This window comes from Lolium perenne, chromosome 7, assembly GCF_019359855.2.
Source record: "Lolium perenne isolate Kyuss_39 chromosome 7, Kyuss_2.0, whole genome shotgun sequence".
Classification (NCBI taxonomy): domain Eukaryota; kingdom Viridiplantae; phylum Streptophyta; class Magnoliopsida; order Poales; family Poaceae; genus Lolium; species Lolium perenne.
Genome location: NC_067250.2, coordinates 258,189,005 through 258,203,531, shown reverse-complemented (window position 1 = coordinate 258,203,531; position 14,527 = coordinate 258,189,005). Strand labels below are relative to the sequence as shown.

The window sequence follows — 14,527 nt, the reverse complement described above, 5'->3', positions numbered from 1 at the left end:
ATATGTAGTGGTCTTTCGACGAAGAGAGCGACGGTTTCTCTTCGGCGAAGTTAGTGCTCCGGCGGTTCGCTCCTCGAGGCCACTTCGCGGTCCATTACAGCGCGGTTCAATATGTCGATGGACGTTGTTGCCAATCGATGGTTCCCCTTACGGGCCCATAACGGCGGTTCAATACGTCGATGGACGTTGTTGCCAGTCGATGGTTCCCCTTCCCGGCGACTGCACCGTCGCATTTTACGGGGTGGTTGAGTGTCAGCACGCGACCCTGGGCTTGCCGCTGGGAAAATGGGCCTCCCTAGCCAAAAAAAAATACATCCATCCGGCGCTAAATAGCGTCGGATTTCGGCCTGGGGAGCCCCAACGGCTGGAGATGCTCTTACAGCCTAGGTGGTGGGTTGTGCTTCCCCTAGTGCTAGCTTGCAGCAGAGACTAGCAAAGGTATGTATGGTTAGCTTGCGGGAAATGTACTTACTTATTCTTTTCATTTTGTCTTGCAAAATCAGGGATGCTTCTTGTCGAGGCTTATTCCGAGCACGTACCACCTCATGCCTCGATGATCCGCATCCATTTATGATGCTCCTTTATGAACCTCAGGTACTCCTTTGCGTCCAACTTCCGGACGGCATTGCCGCAGCCTCTCTAGCCATTGTCCATGTCCATGTCAATGCAGCCTCTGTGCTCGGAGAGTGTCACGTATGTTCATTCTGCATTGCAAGAGCCACAAATACAAACAAGTGCATGATCTCTATTATTTCATGTACTCGGGCTGTCTTTACATCACTTAACCAACTAAGTTCTTCACTTTTGCATATATTTGCTATCGTATTAGATATATTATTTCATGATCTTCGAAGGAGGATGTTGTGTGGCAAAATGGGAATTTCATGAGTTCATTTCTAACAGCCCATCAACTTGTATGAACATATGTATACCGATAGTCATCTTATTCGTTTTGCGTCTCTCTTTGCCCAAATAACCACCGCCATTTACTTAACTTAACTCCGTAGCCACATGCATGAATCACTATGGTCGCCACGGAATCACCCTATGACTTGACAGACCGATCACTCGCCGCCACTAGCGGACTACGTCGTTGCCGCCACAAGCTGATGAGACAGCCATCACAACAGTATGGCATTGCCCCAGCCAAAGCTAGAGAACACTACACCTTCGCTGACAGCAGCATTGCCCCCTCCATAGTTAATCCTGATGGTACCACTCTGCCTCCACCTCCGACTCTACCTCCCCCAGCCAACAACTCTGACGATAAGGACGAAGATAGTGCAGACGACGTCATCAACACGGCGATAGAGGCGAAGTTCATGTATGACGCGGAGAAGGAGGCATAGGAAGAGCAGGCGACCCATGCGGCATTTGACGCGGAGCAGCAACACCGCAGGGAGGCGGCGGTCGCAGAGGAGGAGTCTGATGATGACGACGACTTTGACTGGAGCGGGCTTGACCCGGAGGAGAAGGCAGCGGAGCAAAGGGACTTAGTCACGTCCTTCGAGACGCTGAGAAGGCCGAGGATGACGCCAACGAGGTGTTGCGACAGTGGCTACTAGAGGACGCGACGGTCCACCGAGCTCTAGCATCGGAGCGGCGGGCAGAGGAGGAGCGGGGGAGGGAGGGAGGCAACAACAAAGCCGGGTTGTCAACCGCCAAGTAGGCTAGGGTTATAGCCGTTTGCATTTTAATATTTGTTTCTTCTTATTTTTGTTTATTTCATATGTAATTATGCTTTTCAGTTCAATAAAATAATATGCGTCAGGCCGCTGGGGCACCCCAGATGCAAACGGACGTGCGGTAACAAATGACCATTTTTCGTGTACGCGCGGACCGACGCAAACGAACGCAGCAGGTTGGCATCCGATTTGGGTCGCCCCATTGAAGATGTGGTTAAAAATGGACGCCTTAATGAAAGGGAAACGCTTGTCTTCCCCCGGGGGAATACTCCTCCATTCCTCCGCACGCACAGCGCGACGCGTGTCCCTGTGGGCCCCAACCTTATCTCTTCCTCGCTGTTCTCCTTTTTCCTCTTCCCCTGCACCACACAATTGCATCGGGCAGCTCCGTGCCGGACACCACCCAGCTCTCGTGCCCAGCGACCCCCTATGGCGCCTCGCTCCGTCCCCACGCGACCTGCTCCGCCGCTGGCGAGCCCCATGGCTTCGCTCATGTCGCCGCCTCCAATTCCGGTCTTCATTCACCTCCGTACATGGCCGAACATGCTCTGCTCACCTAGCTCCGGCAGCCGGCGTCGGGAACCTCTGCAGCGCCTCCCTCTCAACCTCCATATCTGCTCGCGTAGCTCCGACCGACGAGCTCATGGACGGCCTATGCGCCGCTGGCGGGTTCATGGCTGGCCTCCGCGTTGCCGCGCGTTGTTGATGTTCCCCGTCAATGCTCCGGGCCTCCATAGCCCGCCTTTCTCTGTTCGGAGCTCGCCCGGAGCTCGCACCGCGCTCGACGCTGGGCTTCCTGCAGCCTACGAGGTGTCGCTCCGACCTCTCCCGTCGTTTCTCCAACTTCCATGGCCAGCGCCCTCGCCATGGAGCTAGCAGCTTGAGGCAGCCATGGCTTCGGAGAGCACCAAACGGGTGCTAGCCAACTCGCTGCTACACACGGCCGGCCGCGCCGCTACACAAGTTCGTCAGCGCTGCTACACACGGCCGGTCGCGCCGCTACAATTGGTATAATATTGTAGCTCCGATGTTTCTGGCAAACTTCTCCGGCGAAGTCGGATTTGCTACTTTTGTTCTATATATCGTTGCTACAATTGTTCTGTATTTCTGCTATAAGTTCTTCGGCGAGGTGTCCGGTGAGGTCGGTTTTGCTACAATAGCAAAAAAAGCCTGCTACAATTTTGTGTTTTTTTGCTACTTTAGCATATATTTTTTGCTACCATGTCTCCGGTGAGGTTTCCGGCGATGACTCCGGCGAGTTCCTGGGTGACATCTCCGGCGAGTTTTTTTGCGAGGTCTCCGGTGTGATCGGTTTTGCTACAATACCATAATTGTTTTGCTACATCGTCTCCGGCGAGGTCTCCGGCGAGTCTCCGACGAGATCTGTGTGTATTTTGGGTGAACCGTGTTTTGCTACAATTGGGTCGATTTTGCTACAAACGAACCCTTTTTTGCTACTTTGGTACATTATGGTAGCAAAAGTGGGATTAAGGTATACTGTGACACGTGTCACGATCTAGATGGTCCAATCGAGCTCATCCAACGGCCGTCCACCCGGGGGATTAGAAATCTAATCCCCTGGGGGACGCTCAGCAGTCCCCTTAATGAAAAGCGGGAGTGAAAACCAGCCAAAATCGGAATACCATCCCTACGTACCTACGTACCTATATATATACTCATAGTAGATTAGCTCGCACACATAGCGATCGTGGAGGTAGCTTGGGCAAATGGCCAGTTGCTAGCTGTAGCATGAGAGTTTTCGGTCAAGTTGGAGTCGAGCTAGGGTGCGCGGCCATCATGAGGTGTCGTCTTGAGGGTTCGAGCTGGGGTGCGCGACTATCATGAAGTGTCATCTCGAGGGGTCGAGCTGGGGTGCGCGATGCCGAGATGGAAGACGGTGACGAAGTAGCTCGACCAACCTAGGAGCGAGCGGGAGAAGAGGAAGAAATTAGTTACGAGGCAAGATCGATCCAAGCAAGTTGAAGAGCTAGCTAACGGTTAGGAAATTAATCAACCTTCTTCTTTTCTACGGACACGCGCGTGTTGCCTACCGAGAGGTTTCATTTGCACTAAGGTGAAATCGGACCCTCAGATTCATAGGAAAACCTTTTGGGGCCCAAAGCGGCTATCTAGGCCTCCGAATTACTAACCCACGAGTTCGAGCTACTTTGACCAATAGGTTACTACGAAGTGTTCCATGCGCCACCTTATCGAATTATTTAACGGATCAACTATTATTTCATGCACCTTTCACATTACGCGCACCGCTATTAGCTGCGTGAAGGAGAGCACCTATCATCTTATGAACATTCTCGGGGCATGCGTCCTTAGCTAATGCACGAAGGTGGCTACTCGTCGCATTTCCATACGCCGTTTTCAAATCCGGAGCGCTACTATCTCTTGCACGCAAAGACATGGCGTTGACGTAGTGTGCTAGGGTTTCGAGTTGTCCAGAGGCTCCACGCTCTTCGCGCACAAATTTGGGACGCTATGGCCAGCTACACATAGGTTTGGGGACTTTTCCCGCCAAAAACAAGGTCCTAGCCTTTTCTAGCCCAAATTTCAGCATTTGCGTACTCGCTTAGTGTCATCACCATGTTTTTTGGTCCCAAGATTTTAGCAGTAGATGCCGTTTTGGGAAGGCCATGGCAAATTGCATACAAGCTCTGTCCTCTTGATTTTGAACGGTCACACGCAGGGGCGGACACACGGGGTGGGTCTAGTGGCCCGCGGTTAAATTGGTAAATACTGCCACATGTATTACTTGTTTAGAAAAAAAAATATCACAATTAAAGAGCGCAGTTTTTTTTTTAGGTGTGCCCATCCACCAATTGTTGCCTGCGTTCGCCGGTGGTCACACGTGGGAAATGGAGTCCAGATGAGGGTGTTGTCATCGTTTCAGTGAACGCCTAACTTAGAGCTAATTAACTATGTTGATCAATCAGTTCCATAGGTTAGTTAGCTTATCAAAAGCTAAGCTAGTTACGTTGTTGCATCTTCAGTCGATCTAGCTACATTAATTAGTACTAGCCTCTGCTCGCGTGTACGTGACTTCCTCACATTTGGAGTAAATCAAAGCATCAGCTCCGCGGCATACAGATCAGATTCGGCCTAGTATTACCTTTTTTTTTCTTTTCTAGCACAAGGCCTGCGCCGGCTCTTACCATCGCTCAATCGATCCAGCCCAGTACTAAAATTGCTTGGTCTCTGATCAACGTAACAAACTTGGCCTTGCTCATGAGCATCCCATGAGTGTTGGGCCAACGCAATGATGGATCCTGATGTTTCCTCTCTAACTAAGCTAGATCGATTCTCCCTCAAAAAGATATCCACACCGACCACACAGCAGCAAAATACAACTTGAGAAATAAACGATGACCATCAGCTAATTGGACCATTCAAATACCCACACAAATCCAGAAACTCCACCATACATTCAAGATAACAAACAACATACAGCAAGGGGAACTCCACCCATACATGATGCGCAGCATGCCCAACAACTAGCAGCACTAACAGCACCAGCCAGCTACTGAAAATTCAGCATGACCTTCTCTTTTTGGACATCAAAACCTGCATAGCAGAGACTATACATCAACTTAGACAATAGCACATACCCACGGGACATTCAAACATACAATCACCCAGAATTTCCCCCAACACCAAACAACAAGCATCAGCAAATGCTGAAGCACATCAAATTTCTGGAATCCCATCCTAGGCCAGTTATTACAACACATGAATTCTTGTGTTACGGTACTTCTTTCGGATCCAAAATATCGGGAGGCATTGTGACCATATGTCATCACAGACCAAGGCACATGGTGGTGTCTACACTTGTTTTCCTTCCAAGTGATGGATGCTCCAACAGGTTCCAGCCGCTACCCTCTGTCCTCCTTGTTGTCCTCCAAAAAGAAACCAAAAAAAATGATGGTCAGCCATGAACCAAATTCCCCAAGACTGAGTTAGAACTCAAGTGATACTTAGCATTCAGTTATAGCCAACGAGAGGACCATACATCCATAAACTGAAGCTAAACATGCGTTTGAACAATCTAAAGCAATCCAATCATGCAAACCAGAACCAAATCATCCAGTTATTAAAATGCTCTGTGATTAAATCCTCCAGGGCAGTGGATAATAACAGTATCGTACTTAAATATTAAAACTCCACTCAATTTAAGCTGTAATTAAACAACCTTGAGTAAATTTTAATCAACCGAGCTTATATAGAATCTAAACTAGTAAAGCCTCTAAATTGTGATTCATATTCAAATTTTAGCATGGTAACACTATAAATTCACCTTGATATAGCACAATTTCATCAAACATACGCAGAAAATATTGTACAACACAAACAGTAGCTAAGTGAGCAAATCCGAACTTAACAGATCAACACGATGGATCATAGGCCAGGTTACCAATCGAGATCACCAAAGGACACAGCTCACAGCTCACAGGGCAAACTCACAGAATGCTTACCGAATGGGAACCACCTGAGCTACAGCCGCCATTGCGTGTCAGGAGCACGATGAAGGAGTCAAGTGTCAACTGTGTTGCATAACTACCTCCATGAACACCACCACCACCAAGTCGAGGAGGAGCACCACAGCAAGCCACCACACCTACAGACCACCAGTAGTACTAAGCAAGTAGATCTACTACTGAATCAAGTGTAGTGTCATAGCTACCCAAGGAATAGGAATAACCCACCGAGTCAAAGAAGAAGGTCACCCCTGCCTGACGGCTGGATCCAGCAGCCATGGATACCTCCTTGCCAGCTCCAACTAGCTCGACTCTCTCCTGAAATACAAAGACACAAATAAAATTTATTTTCGAGCTCAAATTACAGGAACCAGGAACTGGTCTGATTCCAGAACTAATTAAGTTGGTTAATCACCACATATTTGCACAGCAGCAAAGAAGTTTCTGCAATCTAGAGAAGATGAATTGAAAGATAATAACATCACAATATCATATTACTGATTACTACCCCTAACAGGCTAGCAAAACCAGCCAGTTAACATAATTGCTCTAGAGCAAGTACAGTGTTGCAATCAAAAAGCATTCACGCACACAGAATATCGCTAGAGAACAATGCTATCTTTCAAGTCTACCTAACAAACTGCAATATACTATGTTTCCCTAGGCAATATTGCTGGGATTCAACAACTATAAACAATGAAAAAAACTGATACTGGAATGTACCAACCATATTATCTAGCTCCATCTCTTTTTCTTATTTGCCCATGTGCATGTTCGCATCCAAAACCAACAGGGATTTCGGATTTTCCTTTAACAAATAAAAGTACTAGCCATTAAGCTAAAGATGAGTTTAGCTATTCAAAATTTGGGCATAAGCCTCTCCTGTTATCGATGAGGACATCCACGCTACAGACCAAATGACCAAAACAACAATGGTGCACATAGCTTGCACATGCAGGTCCTCCTCTAGATATTTAAATGCATACAGGACATGAACCTGAATACAAAACAGGGGAAAGCAGAGTATTGGTACAAACACTTTGGCCAGTATCATGGCCGAACTTGAGCATTGCTACATTTTTTTTTCGATAAAGGGAATATATTAATATCAAGAAGATACCAATTACACCCAGCCTCTGCAACAACGCACCACCCTAATGGCACTACGGATGCACACAGCCAAAAAACAAGAAAAGAAAACTAAGAAAAAAAAAGTCCTGCTACAGTATCTCGGGCCTAACAACAGCAATACAACCACCACCAAGACAACACCTGAATTACAGATAAGTCCCCGCTCTCAAAACAAATGCCTCCACCAAGGACATTGCCAAGCACAACCAATTAAGGCCAGACCTTGGGTTTTCACCCTGAAAGGTAGGACTATGCACTTCACCTGTGTTCACTACAGGAAATCCAGTCTATTGCAACAATTTTTATTGCTACAACCACATTTCGTTGCAACAAAATGAAATATTGCCACCAATTTCACTTTTGTGGTAATAGGCCCCACATATTACCACATTTTAGTATTGTCGTGATAAGTACATGTTTTGTTGCAATATAGGTCGTATATTGCAACAATATGCATGGATGTTGCACTATGGCCACGATAATGCGACAACAAAATTTTGTTGCGCCTGTTATTCATTTTGTTGCGATAGAAACTAGGTCTCGCAACAAAATATACATCCATGGTAATATTCATACACATATTGCAACAATTGTGTCACGTTGCGATAGGCACAAATACTGTGGCAAAAATTGGCCACCTATTGCAACAAATCACACATTGGTTGTAATAGCGCATATCTTTCGCCTCAATTTCACTGTGTTGCAATAACTATTGTTTACTGCGACAAGTTTTGTATCCGTGGCAATATGTAGAGCATATTACAACAACCCACTATTGTTGCAATTATGAACAAGATATTGCAACAATATTCCATAGTCAACGGCAGGCTTTCACATGGGTCACCTGGGCCATGGCTCCTAGATCCGGCAATGGCCATGGTATCTTGGCGCTTCCTTGATCCGTATTGTGTCGATCAGCCAACGGATACGACACATTGATGGGCTCCATCCGCATGAGCTCTTCTGAATCCTTTGAATTCACCATCGATGAGGAATATGCGAGAGTGTGTTAGCGCTTCCAAGATCCGGCCTTCCTCAATCTGCCAATGGATACGACCTCTTGGCCCTCCTCATAATCTTCTTAATCTGTCGGCAATGAGGAATCGGCAAGAGCGTGTTGGCACTTCGTTGATCCGACCGCGGCGTGCTAGGAAATCTTCTTCTTTTTTTTCTTGGAGTGCTGGCCCATCTTCTTCCTCATCCTCTCCGGCTCACTCCAAATATCGCCAGGCGGCCTCAAAGTGTTCTGACATATTACCTATAGCCACGGGTAGGGTAATTGTTCGGGCGTACGTTAAATAGATGAGATGGGTAAATGGTGGTGAGGGTGGCATGAGGTTTTTTTTCGATGAGTGTAGCACACACCACCTCCATTACCCTCGTCGGATTGGTTCTTGTGTGGACTGCATACTCTCCCCGCCATCATAACCGGCATGTTCGATTGGCAACGACGTGGATATCTATCTCGGCCAATTTGTGAAATAGATTTTTACAAACAATTTTTAGTAATAATATTTTCAGAAGCAGATATATTCTATATCTTTTTTCCAAATTAGTCCATTATTATGAACGATCATTTAAAATAAATACAGTTCAAACAAATAATTAAGCGCGTACAAATATGTATTTTCTTCCTTCCACCTAAACCCTCCCGCTAACCTTCAATTATTTTGTAACTTCCCACCAAATTTTGGTCCTGTATTGCGCCATAATTTTGTAACCTCCCGCTAAACCCCCTTATAATAAGTAGTACTCCCGATTATTTCTCATAAGCAAATCGTGAGATCGGATCTGAGAGCTACCTCGTTCGTCCGTCCTCACGGCGCCATGACGGCGTCGTCGAATCTCTCAAACACACCGGAGTTGCAGGTAATTCTTTCTCCTCCGCACCGCTTTTCGTTCCCCTTTACCTGCTCTCACGCGAGGCGAAGAGGGAAGCGACCAAACTCCCCGTCGTCCTACGGCCGGCCGGCCCGTCGATCCCTCTCAGCGTTGCGCCCCCTTTCCATCGTAGAATTGACTAATTGACCGCAGGCCTCAATACACGTTCTCGCCTCTGGCATGCGCTCTGTATCTCACCTATACAAGGTGTGATTTCTCTCCTTCACATCATCGTGATGCCTCCTTCCCGATATGCCGATATGGTGCTCTGATCTAGCCGCCGTCATGCTCTATGGCCTGCTGAAGATTGATCTATGAAGAATCCGTTTCTGCATATGAAGGGGCTCTCCACTTCATATTGGTTATGCGGCTGCACGGCAGCGGTCATCTATCTCGAAGCCAACTTCGCTCAGCCATCCGTCAGCTGTCACACCAGTCTCTCGCTGATCTGCTCCAAAGAACAGTTTCTCATGTTTGAAGTTAGACAGTATGCTGCTTTTGATCCAAAAAAGTCCAAAACCGGGTAAGAATTTGGCAATCAATCACCGTCTCATGGTGTGATCGCTGGATTCTTGCTAGCTGCCTCGACTAATACTACCACCTCTTATTGAACCATGACCATCCAATGGTGCTTTGCTGCACGAGGCGTCCAGCCTTTTTTTTGTTTTAGTTTAGAAACAGTGAGAGCTTCTTGCTACGTGTCAGTGGAGCATTAATTATTTAATCTTGAAGCTTAGTGTGAACAAAAATTCTTCGTGCCCATGAGAATATTATCTTCTACCTTCATACAGTAGTCTAAACCTTAGACAACCAGATGTAATAAGCGTTTTCCAGTGATTATTTTGGCTGCAACTACATATCATCTTTGTAAAGCTAATGGCACTATGGCAGCCCTGGGTCTTCAAGGGCTTAACCCCCAACTCCACTTTGTATTGAGCTACATGGCAGTAGTTGGCCATATTTACAGTCCTTTCCTACTGCTCCAATTGGTTGTAGATTTTTCACTTGGGAAGGATTCTGATTAGCATATGTCTTGAGATTTTGGATGCTGAAATTATTTTTCTGTTGGAGGACTTGGTGCAGATTCAAGAACAAAGCCATTGAAGTTCAGAATAGGATTATGTTGGAGGACTTGGTCTGATAGGTGACGTGATCAGATTCTAGGATCTTCAGCTATGTGGTGAGACAGTGGTACGTTTGCCCCAAATAAATAAGAACATCTTCTCCACAAATCATTCTTTAAGCATGAATTTTCCATAAATTTTTTTGGGGTTACGTAATGGAAGTCAATTCAATGTTAACTGGTAATGTTTTTCATGCTGGAATCAAACTCTGCATTCCATGCTTAAAGAATATAAAATATTCCTGAATTATTGATTTTTTCACTTACATGTGGATAATTTTTTATCTTAACATGCATATTACCATTGTCAATAAATCCAATGCTCTGAGTATGTATTCTCCAGTAAAGTTGCATATTTCATTTTTATAATTTGATCAATTATGACAAACATTAAATATATTTTGAAGCTAGCCTGTGGATATGCGGGTTGAGGACTAGTTGACTCTAATTCTGTGATTACCTACACAAGGGTACAATGACAAATTCAACGCAAGACCGTGCTAGTGGGAGACCACTGACGTGACACTAAGTGCAAGCTTAAGAGGAAAGATATGATTCACATTACTCCATTCTGCAAGGTACACCACTTTCCTTAATTCTTAATCACTATTGTAAATGGTTGCACATTGATAAGGCTAAGTCCATTAATTGTTCTTGTATTCAGTAAAGAAAGGATATGTTCTCATAACAAGGATTATAAGTATAACAGCATACAAAGTCCACTAAAAATTGTAGAATGCGTATTCTTTATTCAAGGTATATATATAATTCCTCATTCTTTTTTTTTCTTGCAAATGTAGCAGTACACACATGTAGGTGACACTAGCTGAATATTGGTTTGTAGTTGATTATCAATAGGTGGGTCCATTTTGTTCTGCTTGATTAATACTTGTACACATTGGCGGAGCTATGTGGGGGAAAAATCTTGCCATGGCCTGCCCAGTTTTTTGCCAAAAAAAACTACACCAATACATGAATTAATCGAGCTGCTCAGCTCCAGTTTCCCTTCAGTTGTAGCAAGGCAACACCAGCACGTGTATCTTTTTCTTTGCCAAATTGTTAAGATTGGATAGTTTTAAAAAAACTCTTGCGTCTCTCGATTAGGCTTTAACAGCAGCAACACACTTATGATTTTTTTTTCTTTTCTTTAATTTTTCCCGCCCATACATTTGTTTATAGCTGCGCCTCTGCTTGTACATCCACAACTATATTAGTATCCCATGCTATGATCTATAAAACTTACACAGTTGTTTTGTTTCAAATTGGTTGCATAGTAGTTCAACTAGCCTTACTTTATACGTCAGTATTCTGCATGCCATGTATTGTATTGTCATGCTAATACTTTTCAAATACTGGTGATCTCTAGAAACTATATTATTGTATTGACATGTGCCCAGATTTCCTTCCATGCTCCTATTATATTCGACTCATTAACTTGAGCTAAATAGTTTCTTGATTTCTTGATTGCAGGAAACAAAAACTTAACTGGACTGGAATATACATCAAGAACACTATAGTCTTTGCATTTTATTAGGATGTCACATTCACTATGTTAAACGATTGCTAAATTATATTTCAGTCTCATTTTAAGGATATTTGTGATGAGATCTATGATATTTTATGAATCTACATCATATACTTGTGGTTTGAATAATATAATTGAATGGATGTACTATTTTTTTTGTTGCAATAATCTATTACCGCAACCTAGTTTGGGTTGCAACTCTTTGACGCCACCAAATTCAGTTTTGTTGAAATAGCCCTTCTGCCACGGAATGTTTGTATTGTCGCAATTGTTACTCGCCACATATATTTTCGCTGTTGTGATAACCATTTGTTGCCACCAAATTCATCCCATAGAGGATTCGTGGCGAAAGAGGTATATGCCCACGAAAACAAGTCGTTGGAATAGGCTATTGCCACGAATGTCTATCGCGACAAACGGCCAATCGCCACGATGTTGATGCATGTTGCATTAAGATATTCCCACAAACCAAATGGTGGCGACAAGTGCGTGCTGCCACGATAAAAAATGTGGCAACTTGTCACAATCGTCGTTGCAATAGCACGTTTTCTTGCCACATTTTGTTTTTTGTGCCAATAACCTATTACCATGCCACTTTTCGCAACGCTTGGCAACGAAAGTCATGTCGTGGCAGTAGGTACCTATTGCCACAATACAACACTTATTGCCACGAATACTGTTGTTGCAATAGACCTGATTTCTTGTAGTGGTTGTCGCCCCCACTTTCATACCGCTGCTGTGAAGCTCGAAACACCAAGCAAGTCCCTCAACATCGCAAGGACTTGAACCTCCCTTAGCTAGTCCTCCCCTCTGGCCTTCATGAAATTCTCTTCTTCCGACTTTCATCATGGATCCATAGTCACTTGATGTCAATCAAAGAAAAAGAGCTTCGCGCCGCTCCCTCCAGAACCAATCGGTCGGAATAAAAACATGGGTGCGCACGACCGAATACCTCCGATCCAACAAACTCCAGGCAAAAGCACTGTCACGTTCATCGGCGGAGCCTTCCGGAACTCAACACTCCGGCCAGATCACGAGTCCAGGCCTCCGGTAGGTCCTCCTCTTCACGCAAGAGAGGCCCTAGGACCGCCGCCTTTATTCAGGTCGGACCCCCACGTCGGCGACCATCCCGGGCTGGCCACTCCAACCCACCACCGGCGACGCCGACGCCGGCTTCCAAGCTCCTCCATCATGCCGCCGGAATGCGGTGATAGATCGATAGATCCACCACCACCAACCGCAGGCCGACCCTCTCCGACAAAGAAGATGGCCACCTCCACCGTCGTACCCAAGGCTGCTGCCCCGGGCGACCTCGTGTCGCGAGAGAAACCCGAGATCGCCTCCACACACGGCCGAGAGGCGGGGGGAAAGTGGCGCAGATCATGATGGCCGCTGCCCGCCACCAGCCCCTCCGGCGTGCTGCGGTGAAGATCCGGCGGAAGGGAAGGGGCTGCCGCTTCAGACCGTCGCGCAGAGGTCTGGTCGCCGCCGCCGCCCATCCCCAAGTCCGACCGGCCGCAGCGAGCGTCGAGGGATCCCGGTCGCCGTCCCAGCGCGGCAACAAGGAGAGGCCGCCGCCACCACGCCCCGCGGCCTTTGCCCGGTGGCGCTACCGGCGGCGGCGGCGGCGGCGGCGGCTGGGTGCGTTTAGGGTTTTGGAGGAGGGTGCGGGAGCATTGCTACATAATTTGTAGCATTAATACCTAAGCAAATCAAACATCTGGGCAAACAAGCTAGCTGCACCGGAGCCAAAATCAAACGTCCTTCACTTGAAGATATACATTACCAGATCATCAGCTAGCTACCTGATAAAAGTCAAACAGCTAGCTAGCTAGCTGCATATCCACTCGTTGCATAATAACGAGTAAGAGCATGACAGGAGGGGAAAAAAGAGAGGACGTTTGGGGCATGGGCATCGTGGTGGTGGTCGGGGTCGGTCTAGGCGAGCTCCTCCTTCTGGTTGAGCATGTACAGGTAGCCGTCCCCTTGTGCTTCATCGGCGTCGGCGTCGGCGTCAACCACCAGCAGCAGCACCGGACGGCGACCTCTGCACGCGACCACACACGGGCAACAGCTGGGGGATTCCGGCCTTGGTTCTCCTTCGAATGGTCTGCACGGGCACGAGTATGAGTAAGAGGGGGGAAAATCGAGTTCTGGATGGGGAGATTGAAGGGGATCAGAAGCTTACCTGGCGAGCTCGACGAGGATGAAATCGAGATCTCCCGCCACTGGTTCTTAGACGCCATGCCGTCGCCATGGCCACCGACGGCTCGTGCAGCTCCGGCCGCTGCGGTTGACGTCCCCTGACAGCTTCGTACGGCGCGGCTAGGCCTAGCCAGGCGGCCAGCACCGGGCGGAGGTGCTCAACGCCGGTCCATATCTCCGCTAGGATTTCACGGAGGCGCGGGGAGACAGGGGTGGCGCGAGACTTTGGGAGGAGGGGCAAGGCGTTGTGGTAGAGGAGGAGCGGCGACGAGGTCGGCTAGGGGACGACGGAGACGACGCAAAGATTGAGATTTGAGAGAGGTGAATCGAGGATGGGGAGGGCTCGGATTGAGGACGGGCGTTTGGTTTGGTTTGGTTTCTTTCCCGCATTTTATTTCGTCCCAACTCATCCCGACCGGTCCGAATGAAAACTCTCCAAGCTCATGTTTCTGGCGGGCTTTACTCCGCTATCCCGAAAATTTTGGTTTGACGT

At 47.0% G+C, this 14,527-nt stretch overlaps 1 protein-coding gene and 2 long non-coding RNA genes across 6 annotated transcripts in view; 2 read left to right on the top strand and 1 right to left on the bottom strand.

The window, feature by feature from the left end:
• The window catches only part of LOC127313538 (F-box protein At5g07610), a 30,903-nt gene that overhangs the window by 3,689 nt on the left and 12,687 nt on the right, over positions 1 to 14,527 (top strand). The gene's annotated exons all lie outside the window — the stretch shown is intronic.
• On the bottom strand, positions 5,099 to 14,439 carry LOC127313540 (uncharacterized). 4 transcript variants are annotated; one of them, XR_007859075.2, is made up of 5 exons: positions 14,018 to 14,439; positions 13,635 to 13,939; positions 6,398 to 6,487; positions 6,167 to 6,309; positions 5,099 to 5,590 (listed from the first exon to the last, which is right to left on the bottom strand). It is a non-coding gene; the product is annotated as an uncharacterized lncRNA (long non-coding RNA). The 4 variants fall into 4 exon arrangements; XR_007859077.2 differs by having other exon boundaries at positions 5,099 to 5,581; XR_007859074.2 differs by having other exon boundaries at positions 5,099 to 6,309.
• Positions 9,066 to 10,883, top strand: LOC127313542 (uncharacterized). The gene is made up of 3 exons (XR_007859078.2): positions 9,066 to 9,169; positions 10,265 to 10,372; positions 10,774 to 10,883. It is a non-coding gene; the product is annotated as an uncharacterized lncRNA (long non-coding RNA).